At 36.0% G+C, this 13586-nt stretch overlaps 1 long non-coding RNA gene across 2 annotated transcripts in view; it reads right to left on the minus strand.

Moving 5' to 3' along the window:
- Positions 1–3395: 3395 nt before the first annotated feature.
- The window catches only part of LOC131579349 (uncharacterized), a 70775-nt gene continuing 60584 nt past the window's right edge, over positions 3396–13586 (minus strand). For both annotated transcript variants that reach the window (XR_009277683.1, XR_009277681.1), the window contains one exon: positions 3396–5169. This is a non-coding gene — a long non-coding RNA (uncharacterized LOC131579349). The remainder of the gene's footprint in view (positions 5170–13586) is intronic.

A 13586-nucleotide genomic window follows, 5' to 3' on the forward strand; every position in this document is an offset into this window, starting at 1 on the left:
GTTGCTTTTGAGATATGGTCAATCCCATACAGGTCCTTTTCTGAGATGTTGGGTTTGAGTTCAGTTCTGAGTGAAGTGTTGTTAAGTTGAAGTGTGGTTAAGTTGAAAAGCTTTGAAGTGTTTTGCCACCACTAAATGGTTAAGTTGAACTTTTAAGTTTGATTGCTGCTAAGTGAAATGCTCCAGAGTCTTTAGGCCACAGTCTTTTGATCCTTACTCTTGATATCCTCTTCACAATGACACACATACACACAGAGACAGATAGTTTTGTAATGTTTTGGATTGACTGACTGGGTTTTTGTTTGTTGCTTTTCCTGGCTGTGCCTTAAGCATCGTGTAAGTAGTAGCATGAAGCTTGGCAAAGAACCGTGTCCTGCTGTGGCTTTGCTATGAAATCTTTCTTTGCTGACAGCTTTGCCATGATTCCTGAAGCGATGTTTAAGTGCCTGTGCCATCCCATGTCTTTAGCAGAGTGGAGAGCCCCGGGATGTCAGCAGCGAGGCCCTGGTAGTGCCTGTGACACCAGGGCTTCTCGGCAGCCTGCAGGCTCCTGGGATGTGCATCTGGCTCTCCTGGGACCACCTGTGAGCTCTGTGCTCTGTAGAAACACGGATGGCCCTGGCATGTCACTGTGCAGTTCCTGTGACAGCACGTCACCTGGAGATGGCTGGAGGCTTCAACAGGGGTGGAGAGGCTGTAACACTGCGCATGGCTTTTATACATTCCCACATGCCTGGAGCTCCTCAGGAGGATAAATTATAAACAGAGGCTTTTCTCATGAGTAAATCAAGCCAAAGGAATCATGCCTGCACAACTCTGCTGCCTACAGATTGCTGTCTTTTAAAACTTTTGAAGGTAATTGCTCACAATTTAGACTTAACAAGAGTCACAATAGCTGCACTTTTCCTTCGATTGCTGTACCACACATTAATGAGGTTTATAATAACTTCTGCACCCTATGAATATGTTATAAACTTAGATTCCTTACCTCTATTTCATCCTCAGTCCTATCATGTGCTGATAAATTTGACATGCCTGCTCTTGCTAAAATAATGGAATTTCCACTTTTGCTAGTACAATGAACTTTAGAAAGTGTTTAATCATAGATGTTGTGCTCTGGAGGACCTTCAAAACTCAACTAATCTATAAAGTTGATATTCTGAAGACAAAATAGCATCTTAGTTATTAAGGGAAATTATCTGTACAGGAAGAAAAAAAGCTTTAAGTCTTTTCCTTCCAAATCTCAAGTGGTTAATGCATGACTCTGCATGAATCAGAAGGATTCATTTGATTCCTGTGCTGACCTCTTTCAGAAAATTTAATTTCTCCATTTCAAACATATTATTTTTGTCTAATACAAAAGGGCATTAACCTGAACCTTATTGCACTCTTTTACAATTAGTTACCCTTTTTTTTTTTTTTGCATTAATCTTTTATAGTATATGGAAGGATTAGTGTTTGAACACAATACAAAGCAAAGTCTGAATACAAAATCATTGTGGATACTCCCTGTATTTTATTTTGTATTATAGTGAGCTGATGAAAAATTTTTGACTTCATTTAATCTCTGATTTGGTTTTGATCCCAAGGGTCAAGTATTAAAAAGTATTCTGTTTGTAGACTTAGTAAAGATCAGCAGTATGTTGTAATTACATCTGAGGATAGGAGATAAGCTTTTATCCTTATTAAGGCTGATTATTAAAAGGATGCATATGGATAACTCAGTAATGATAATTCTGAAATCTAAGTATCTACTGAAAGTGAAGATTTGGATACCTTCCACTCCCGTTCCTTCCAGAAAGGTCCATAGTAATAGTTTGAGTAAGGTAAATCAGTCCAGAGACAAACAGGTACAATTGACACAACAGGTACAAAAATCTTCTCTATTCTGCAATTTTAAAAATATTTTATAAAATTAATCCAAAGTGACAAGCTAGGAAATAAGATAGATATGTTTCTAGACCAGTAAATGATGGGTCAGGTCTCAGTACACCTTTGAAACTAATTCCAAATGATAACTTTCTTTCGTTAATGAAGACAAAGAAGAATTTTTAAAGCATTGGTGTTGGCACTAGATCTTTGTCAATTTTATCTGCTTTTATGCAGTTGGAATACCATTTGGTAAGAAAATATAGATTTTTAAGAACTTGTATATAATTTGATTTTGTCTTTGACTCTAAATATTTTTTTTTCTATTTCTGGTATAACACAATTTTGAAAATCTGTTTGATTTCAAAGTGTGTTCCCATTTAACACATTGGAAAAGGGATTCTTTTTCTTCCCAATCCCATTTCCACAGTGATTGTAACAGATTTTTCCTGGTGGAACTTTAGACTTTACTTAAAGTGACTATATATAGTGACTTTATTTAAAGTTTGGAATTCTGCAGTTAAATGGTAAGTAAATAACATGACAAATTATTTACAAGATTGTTTTCTGTATTATAGTACAATGACTTCTCCTGTAGATAGAAGAACATAAATTTAAATTGGAAACTGAGTGAAATTTTATGGAGCTTCTCATGAAAGTGGTAAGCAGATCATTTAAGGATTTTAACAAGTCTTCAATCTGTTGGAGAGATATCACAAAAATTACCTTGGGTTTCAATTCAGCCTCATCCTTTCTTCTACTGCTTATTGATTTTAATATTTGAGGATAAACTTACTTCACAAGGTTAGAATTGACTAGGGCAGAGTTTTGTCTGTTAAAGTGGCATCTTTCTTTTCCCTGGAGTTCTGGAAAGAACTTCTGCATTAAAACTAATATCAGTAACGCTGTTCACATTAGAATATCCATTTACACTAAAAGCTATAAATGTTAGCATATCAGGGGACAAAGTGCCCTGATGCTGTAGTGATCAAATGAATTAGGGTTGTAGAAAAATAACTGAAAAGATAAGGAAGAAATTATAGAATTTAATGTTCTTTTCCAGCATAGTAAATGACTGGGAATTGTGAAATAATTCATAGAAGCTGTGTACCATTTGTAGAAAATTAGAAGATACCAAATGATTACATTCATCAAATAAATGATTTGGCAGGTTTTGTTTCTAAAGAGTGGGTATCATTAGAAGAAATTAATGAATCCATGAATACAATACAGATATACAGAAATTATAAATAGTGACATGAGTTCATAATTTTAATGAACTGCATTGAATATGTTTCCACACATTACCTTGTTTTACTTAGCTATGATAATGCAGCAGAATTTGGTTGATACTGATATGTGCAACCAAAAGGGAAAAGATACCAAAGATTACTAATCTTCACTGAAATGAAAATAGTACAGTTCCTGCCAGTCCAATCAGAGATAATGCATAACTGTTGAAAAATAATCTATTTATTTTAATGTATTAGAGAACAATCTAAAAGACAAAAGCAAGAGATGAGCTGTAAGAATAGTTTGAAGACAACAAGAACTGTAGCAGTCAGTTGTGAACCTACTGTGGCCAAATTTAAATACTAAAAATACTGTAAATTCAAATATGACATGATCACACAATATTAGCAAAGACAAGCATTTACATTCATTTTGTCAATTTAATTCCAGAACAAAGACTAAAAATATTAACGTCTCTTTTATCCAAGGAGCTTAAACTTGTGAAGTCACTTGTCTTTTCTCTCTAACCTCTTAAACTTATTCGGTAAATCTAGAAGAAAAATTTCAGTGTTTGTGACACAAATACACTTGAATGAATACCTGATTTTCCATGCAGTGTTATTACAAGAAAGGCTACTAGTACTCAGATAAATGATGTAATTTTCTGTAATAATGTGTGCTTACAAGATAGATGGTTTATGAAATGGCCACTTCTGTGTATTGTTCCACATCCAGCACAATCTGCAATACTTCATTATTGCTCAAAGGTGATTTCAGCCTTGGAGGGATAAAAGATGTAAAGAAACACTCACTTGTTTCCAGGGAACTGCTCTATTACAGGCAACTTGTTTAAATAAACAAACATTGCAAGGATTTTTCAAAGCAATCCACTATCATGTCTGCAACATTCTAGGGCTGAGTATGAGACATGTGGACACCAAACTCTCTCCCTTAATCACCTCAGCTGCTCTCTGTCATTTTGCTAATCATATTACACTGGTTTCATCTTCTTGGCCACTTAGATTAATGCAAAGCTCCAGCAGTCAGAACTGGGATATATGTTCTGCTGCCTTCAAAGCTCGAGGGATGTTTAAAAAAAAGGTATAGTCAGTCTTTCAGTAGAATTAGTGTGTTCTTAAATCCAAAGAGGAGGTTAGGGGTGGATTCCAACTATTTGGTGTATTAATACTTAAAACTGGATGGCTGCAAGGAGAGTTGAGGTGCTGGCATTAATTTCTGGAGGTGAGGAATGTTAATAAGTGTGGATGGTGGCATTCTGTGCTGGTGCTCAAACTCTGCCAGTAAAATTGTGAGAGACAGCACAGATATATATATATATATATGGTTTTTCTAATGAGTTTCACAGTGGGTGAGTGAAAATAATGTACCCCATCCCAGATTACATGTTTGCATTGAAACTGCTATCAAAAGGAATCCCCTGTCACAGCAAACATTTCCTCATTGCAGCCAGAGGTGCCCTGATAATGAAGCATTTTCTTCTACAAATGTCTAAAGGATATAGTGTTGAAAAGCTGGACAAGGTAAAATTTGGAAATTAAGTATTTTTAACACCCCAGAACATTCAAGTATCAGGGAGCAAACTGAGGTTCCTGTACTCTGGGTTGGTGCACAGGAGAAAAAACCAACCAGACATACTCAAGATGTCAAAATTACACAAAAGGTTACTGGCAAAATAAAGAAAATCAAGGAAATTTAGCAAAGGTTTAAATACAACACCAAATTCAATATAAAACACTTATTAACCTATAGCTCAACCCATATAACTATAAACCTTTAATCCCATAAGATGTTAAGTCACCCAAAATGTTCCATGAAAAGAGAATTAGAAGAAAAAGAGAGAGAAAGGCAGAAAAGGTACAAAAACCCACAGATCTAGCTATCAGCTGGACAGCTCTGCCAGGCTCTGGGCTGGAGCATTTCACTGTCTCTCCTGGACAGGGCCTGACCTGCCCTTCCCACCACGGACACACCCAAGCATTTCAGGCATTCAAAAACATCTTGAGGCATCAAGGTTTTCTGATCTCTTGACTGTTTGGCCCGAGTTTTCTGGGGAAAAAAAATAAAAAAAAAGACTGGTTTGATTCTGTAGCAAAACCATGTTCTCATTTCCTTCGGCTTTTGAGTAACATAGTATGAACTTTCCCCAGTATAAGTTATCTCTCTAATTAAGGCCAGAGTAATCAAAAGAGCCTTTTCTGAGGCTGTCCTCTTCCTGGGTCCTTCTATGAAAGACAATTTTTAAACTTTGCAGTTCCACATTTCAAGAACTCACAGGAAAGCCCCAAGAAAGTCTGGGGTCTACCTGAGCAACCTATACTGGTTATATATGTTCCTTCACTCTGCCATTTTTAAGATGTTTTAGCAACATGAAAACTAGAATAGAATGGCCAGTTTATAAAAATCCACTTTACATGAATACTAAAGAATTTCCATATAAATAGGATTTTATATTTAAATGCCCTGTGGGTGAATGTGATCCAATACCCCTCGGAAATCAAAATCCTTAAGTGTCTTATTTAAAGTTTGCCTGCTAAAAAGAAGGTGAAGCTGGACAGCTTTTGATTAACATGACATTCCTTCCTGGAGAGTGCTTACAAGACCAACAAATCACAATTCAATTAAGTTGTGCCCTGTCTGGTAATTTCAGTGTGTTCTTTGTGGTGTCTTTTTCCGGCAATCACGCTTACCCCATTTTTCCCTTGATTCATTTTGCAAGACTTCACATGTAAAGTCCCATGAGAGAGGCAAATGAGGAACATTTCAAAAGCCTAATTGCAGATCTTTCTGCTTAAGACATATTTAAGACACACTTAAGACACAGTGCTTAAGGCATTGCCCACGTTTGCCATTATGGCAGCTGACTCTTTAACAATGAGATGAAGAAATAACTATTAGGCTGCATTTACATTTCTCCAAGTGCTTTGTTTGCTTCCCTATAATTAAAGGGTGTGTCAAATTTTCCATTATCAAATCCTATTTTTACGGCAGCAAAAACTTAACACAAAGCCATGCCAGGCCTTTTCAAGCAGTGGAAAACCCAGCCCACTTTGTATAGATGATGAACTGATTAAAGCCAGGATAATGCAGCTGGCAGTCCAAGAAGCCATAGGAAATACCAGCCACAGGCCATCTGTGGTTCACAAATACACTTGGGCCAGTATTCTCCTCACTCTTCCTGGACCTAATGCCTTCTTTAATATCAACCATCTCTCCTACAGATTGTGACTTTCCACACTAAACTGTGAATTCTTCATTGTATTTTTGCAAAGCTGGCATGTGCTTTCACATACATGTCCTGCATCACAAATGCCTTAGTGTAACCTCCTTACAGAGATCTTTGCAGCAGCAACCCATTCCCCCATTCCCCATCCCAAGGAAGCCAGTGGATGTGTGCCAGTAAGGCCCTGTATACTGAGCTGCTGCATGTTCTGTGGCCTCCTCTCGCCTCTTTACTCCAATATCTGAAGATAATTTGAGAAAAGTACTCTGTGAAGTCTATAGAGCAAGTAGTTTAACATGGCATGAGACTTGTGTTAACTTTTAACACTAAACAAAGTCTTATCAGCTGGGTTAATACCTTGAACATTTTTAGACATTGCAGACCCAATCTAAGTGGGAAGCTAGCAGCCAGGGGGAGATCATAGGGGATTTTCACAGAGGTGTTTTCTGGGAGGAATTGAACTCAGTGTTTTGGTTGATTATCTTGAGGATATATAGATGTGTATATATAAATATATATGCTTTTCCAATAAGCAGGTGAGAGATGTGTTTTTGTGTTTTCTATACAGTGTGCACATGGAGTGCTCACAGTTTATAGGAGCATGGAGCTGCATCTCCAGGGGCTCTCCTTCCGAGAATGCACCTTCCCAGGGTGCATTAAAACCTGGAGACAGTGACAGTGCTAGCAGGGAATCAGAGTTGGGATGCATCTTTTCTTCTGCCAGCTAAAGTGCCAAATGCATCTGAAGTGACCTTAGGTCGGATAAAGTGAAAAATGCTGCAGGATTTTTCTTTTTCTTCTTTGCCATCAGGAGGGAGCCTGGCAAACACCAGCAGGATGAGGGACGAGCAGCTGCCCCAGTACCTGTTTGCCTGTGTGAAAAACTATTGCAGAAAGGAGGAAGAAAAATGGAGTAATATATATTAATTTGGAAATTACTGAATTGCATGCAATTATTTTTAATTCAGCTCCATTAGGCCGTTAGGTATGAGGACCTGTGGTGCGCCCTGGATGGACTCCTGTGAACGGATGCAAAGCACGACATTCATCTTTAATCTCTGAGCCTGTATTAAGGTTTTTTTTTTTCACTGGGTATGTGCTGTGTATATTGGGAGCACTCAAGCTTTGATTAAACTAAATTCAATCCCCGAGTCTTTCTAATGAACTGTAAAAACTCACTCTAATTTGCATTCAAACATCACTATGCTCTCCATACTGTAATTATATTAGCAATGATCTATCTGAAGTCTTCTTAAGTTTTATAGGAATTTACTTGTAATTATAAAAATATGGAGAAGAGATAAGGGAGAGAAAATCAGGCAATAAGAAAGGAAATAAAGAAGGAAGCTAAGAGGGGAGAAAAGAATCTGGAAGGACAGCAAGAGCAGAAGAAACTGTACTAGCATGGCAATGTAGTTGTAAAACCTTGCCTAAATCGCTTTCTTGCATAAATATCAGAAGAAAAAATTTTAGCTTTATCAGAATAACAGCCTTTCCATTTAATCAGATAATAAATAATATTTAATAGTAAAAGTATTAATAAATTTTAAATAATTACAATATAACGTATAAAAATGCTATTATTCTTCCATGAACCATATGAGAGCTGTCATTTGGAAACTACAAGGAGTTAAATTCTAGCTGGCTATGAAAATACCTCCATTCTAAGTCAAACTCTTGGGACAGGTTTTAAAATGCTAATCCCTTTTTTCTTTTCTCTCTGCTTTTGATGAACAATTTCTCATGCTCATTTCATTGAGTAATAATGTCAAAGTGTTCAAAACCCAAGCATTTCAATTATAGGCATATCCCCAGAGCTATCGCTGATATAAAAGTAATTTTTTATCTGGTTAGGATTTGAATTGTTAACTCTTCATGGTTTTTAAATCAAAATTTGAAAACACACAGTAATAGTTATGGTATCTTGGCAGGTTAATGTAGTGTGTCATGTCATATTTCTGTCTTGTGGCATGACATGCAATACACACAGAATTTCACTCTTATTTAAAAATGTTCTTGTTCTTTGTGTTGAACAATCCATTGAAGAAATTAAAGTTACACATTAACAAAATTGCAAGAATATGTGTCTTTTCCCGAATCAATGTAAAATAATATAATAAAAATTCAAAACATAACATTATTTTCTTTTTTTTCTTTCAAAACTTTGGTTTTGGTTATTTTTCCTCTATAGAATGTTCTCTTCTTCTTTAGTGTTTATTTAAACATAGAAAAATGAGATCTTTTTTTGACATGGATTTCTTTCTTCTGTAACTTCTCTTTCTTGAGTAGGTGTTTGAAAATTCTGGTTTTGAAATAAAATTTGGAACTTGTTTCCCTCTGAGCAGTTTGCAAACATAATGTGCAAAAGAAAAAAATAATCATTGAGAGAAAAAAAAATTACCTCCTCTTGGTAACATTTTTTACTGAGGGATTATACAAACCTTTCATTATCATTGATATTATTATGCTCCTAGTGATTTGCTCTGTTGTCTTAATTCCTGTTAAGTTACTAAGACACAAAGCAGCTCTTGAGGATCAACATAGCATTATTTCCCAAATTATTAGTCTTATTTTCTTCTTTAGTGCATTTTCATTCTCCTAAATATTGCCACTAAGAGGGTTATTATTGTTGTGACAACAAGATGGGATAAGGAAAAATTTATTCAAAGTCACAGCAAGGGTTTAAGGAGAGGCTGACACAGCCAAAGGGACTGACAAGGGCAATTAATGTAGTCACAGAGTGCTGGATGTATGGGAAGATGAACATAAGAAATGGGAAGACTACAATTATAATTACCAGTAATAACTTGTAAATAACGTGTAAATAATGTCTGACTCAAATACAAGATAGGTCTCTACCTGCAGGCACTTTTAGACATAGGACAGTAATAATGGTAAAAAACTTGCTACTCCCAGAGAATAATTACCACCATGTGATGACTAATGTGGTATGTTGAAAAGGCCCTGTTGTGTTTTACCTGTGTTTAAAAATATAAGAGCTGAATAAAATCTGAATAAATGCACAGGAGAAGATAAAAACCCACTGTCAGTGTTGAAAGTCCAGCTGTAAATATGTGCAGAGGGATTTGGTGCCAGCCAAGGAAGGTCCAGTACGAGGAGCTGGTACTAGCTAAGGTTACCCAGGAATATTTTTTCTTATTATTATTATTTTTTATTTATCATTTTTTTTTAGTTATTTAGAGAGTGGACAAGTGCAGCATTGAAAATTAGTAATTAAAAATTTGGGAAGCAGTGAAACCTATATAGGTCAGCTGTACAAGTCCAGGCTATCTTCATTGTTATAGGGAAGAAAACATTGAGATTAACTAATATTGCACAAAGACTAAGAGATCTCATTCAAAATATTTGGATTAGGTGAATTCTATAAATAATGCAGTGCCAAAAAAAAGAGGAAAAAATAATTTTCTTATGCTGTGAGTATACATTTTTGTTTGGTGAACTGTTAAGAGGATTTTGAAGTTATGTTTAAATATAAAGTTTCATGAATTAAAAACCCTAACATGTTTTTCAGCCTTATTTTAACTTAACTTGGGAATTTGCCTGTTAAAGTGATGTATATAAATGACTAAAACAGTAGGAGCTGTCTTCAATGCTGCTGATGTTGTTTACATCTGTCTCAGCAATTGGCTTCATTTCTTTACTATGACAGAGTGTCCTTTTTATCATGGCTATCATAAATTATTATGCAGATCCACAATGCCATATGGAAGCATAAACGATGAAATGCACTTTCATTTAAGCTAATATAAATAGTAGTTATTGGCAAAATCATTCTTTTCATCCCTGATCTCACCTCTCTGGTAATAAAGAAAAACTGGGACTACTTGTCTAAAGAGTTAATACATAATTTAAGAGCAGAGTATCAAGAGCACCATCAAAAAGTCCACACACAAATAGAAATCATATTTTTGTACAAATACAAATTAACTTTGGAGGCACCCATTTTTGTGAGCAAATAACAGTAATTGTTTATATTGACATGTAGCGATTTGTAGTTTGAATTATAGGAGAAGATAAAGAATTTGAATTGGCAGCAGTATATTCTGCTCTAAACTTGGGGGGATTTGGTAAAGCCTCAAAGTATAGCTATGATTGTCTTGAGGGCTTAGAGGCATTAAGAGTCCAAGAACTGACACCAAGATTTAGCACACTTCTTGGAGGATTGAGAATACCTCAATGAAAAATAAATCAGTGTTGTAAGTAAAGTTCTTTTAAAATCCAATACTTAACAGGTGGTATAAAGGAAAGTTTTAATGTCTCACTGCAGTAAGTGCAAGTCAATGGCTAATTGAGAAAAAAAAAAAAAACAAGTCTTCTGGATCCTTATACCTCAAGAGAAAAAGAAAGTGTGGGGCAAATTTAAAATCCATTACTATTAAAAAGAAGTATGAGAATGTTTTTTAATATTTCAGTATGTTTCATATTTCTTATTCACAGAACTTGGTACCAGACCCATTTTTCAAAAACAAAACCAGCTTCTCTGTCAGCTAGTGTGTCAACCAATGAAAACCTCTTTTATATTTTCTCATTGCTCTGTCATCTTCAGCCAAAGTCAATAGCAAGTTTAAGATCTCAAAGATGTTCAATTCCTTAAATTTCCATGACAAATGTAGGTACATAGGAGTGGGGGTCCACAATCTGAAAAAGCCTGCAAGATAAGCTTGTTTTTGCCATGTGAGGTGCTGGTTCTCCAGACTATAGGAGTAGTGGCATATTAAGGAATGCTTCACTTCACAGAGAAAGGGAATATGTATGAGGATCCAGAGTTCAAATTCAGTCACTGAAATGTGAAGGTAATATGTTCTGGTGCTGTGTACCGGAGTGCATGATTGAGGTATGGGAACAAACTGCTGAGGGAGAAAGACTCCAGCAAAAATTGTTGTTATTGTCCTATAAAATCAGTTTGAGTTTGCAAAAAAAAATCCCCCAAAATCACTGGGGTCACACAGGTTGATGTGTAGGAAATTTTATCAAGGGTAGATTCCAGACCTCTAGCCTGGTGCATGGCAGCACTGAGAAGCTGAAATGCTCTCTGTGATTATGGCGCTGCGCAGCAGTACTTGGGATTCTTAAAACTGAGCACTCTAGCAGAGGTAAGACTTGTATTCGAAAAGGATAAATAAGAGCTTTTGTTGTTCTGTGTTGTAAAAATATTTCCTGAAATAATGAGAGCAGAGCTCTAAGAATGACAAGCACATCTGTGAATTAATTGAAGATACTTATGTACTTTTGGATATCATAGCAATCACAGCAAACAACCTAAATTTGCATTTTTTAGCTATACCTTATTCTACCATTTTTTTCTGTTTAGTGGTGACTACCTCTGTACTTGAAACTGAGGCTATTCATGTTGAGTAATGGGAAACCTCAGGAAGACTCCTTCCTTTTATTCTGAAAGTGAACTAAAAAATGTTCTTCTCAGGCTTTAGGTGGGTATCTTTATGCCACATTCCAAGCCTGGCCATGCAGCAGAGACAGAAAGACTTATCCCCAGTAACCTACAATGCCATTGAGACTGACACTGTGCTTTAACTGCATATCTCAGAATGGCTGGTGGGGCAAATAGATCACAGTATGGTTTTTATGCTTTCTTTTGTTGGTTTATGAATTTGTTTGGGAGCAAAGCCGCCAGAACTGTAAGTCGAATTATCAGTTCAACAGCATGCTCCAAATAGCTCTGCAAGGCCAGGTTTGAATAAGACTCTCATATAATCTGTTTATAATAGACTATCTGGAATATATATTGCAAGAATCCTGCCTTTGAGGTCTGATCCCGTAGATTGAAGCCAAAGAGAATTCTGCGTATAATGAGGTTGGTGTATAATAAATAGCGCAATATTTGTGTAAATTAGTTTTTGCTAGATACATTTTAATATCTTCAGCTTCAGATGTCATGTGAATTCTTTGCCCTAGCTTAGAACAAATTATCAAACCTTGCACGAGTGGTAGCAGGAGTAGTTTAAAATCAAAAAGACATTCTATCTGCATCTGCGCGGCAGTGACTGAATAACAACACGGGAAGTATAAAATCAGAAAGACATTACATCCTTGCAGGTTATATGTTACTAACATCGCTGTGTGACTAATTTGATGTGACTCAAACTCCTCAGGAAAAGATTTGTCATCCTGTCAATCGCGTTGGGCTGCGTTAGATGACAGAGCTGGTGAGCTGTCTGTTAATGCTTGGAAAGAACATGTCGCGATCGTGTGATTGAGTTCTGGAAATACTGACTAAACAGTTTTTCATATCTTTGTTGCTGGTTAAATGGAGTGATAAATATCTCTAATTTCAAAACTGCGGTTTCAGGAAGATTAAAACCGTAGCAATACCCCATCGGCTATCATATTGCAAAATAAGCTGTGTGCAGGATGACTTTGTGACCTGAAACCTGCAAAGATGAAATGTAGAATAATTTTAGATGCTACTTTATTTAAATAAGAAGGCATGCAAAATAGGAGTACTTAGATGACAGCTACTCTGGTTGATGCTAATTTGAGATTTTTAACCAATTTTTCACTGAAAATTTTCTAAGTAGAAATTATCTTTAAAGCCAAAGCCTTGCCACACGTTTATGCGTGTGATTCAATTAATTTTAAAAGTAACGTAATAAAACTAAGGTTTTCTACAATGGTTGCTGATTACAAATTATTTCCATAATGTTTATGGAGTTTCACTTCTGTGGCTGTATAAGAAAACAGGTTTTCATCATAGAGAGAGATAGGCTGGAGGTCTAAGATGCAGAAGGGCACTGTGGCTTTATAGTGCATGTGTTAAGTGCTTCTTTAAAACTATAGTAACTGTACAATACCTACAGAAATTATTCAAGTGAAAGATGCCATAGAATTGAAAACAAGGGTATGATCACGTAAAAATTAGGAAGTGACTCTACTTTCACAATTAACATACCTGTGTCTTATTAAAAAAAATAATATGGTCATATGCAAAATTCCTTGTTAACAGTGAGAACAGACGAATGAAAAAAAACGGGGATCTTTTGTGTAATAGAGGAAGATTTCTCCTCTTCCTCATCTTCTACTTGTAGGGATTTTTCCCTGGCTATCCATGCTTCTGGTAGGATGGGGCCTTGAGTGTAATATTATACTGCTTCACTGCAATATGAGGGCTAGGAAGGTTTCTGTGTTGGTAAATGCAAGATTTTAATGGCTTTTGATGGTTAGTACAGCTTTTTTTGCTATCACTCCTTTGTCTAGCAATGTTATA

Source organism: Poecile atricapillus, chromosome 4 (genome assembly GCF_030490865.1).
Source record: "Poecile atricapillus isolate bPoeAtr1 chromosome 4, bPoeAtr1.hap1, whole genome shotgun sequence".
In the NCBI taxonomy this organism is placed as follows: domain Eukaryota; kingdom Metazoa; phylum Chordata; class Aves; order Passeriformes; family Paridae; genus Poecile; species Poecile atricapillus.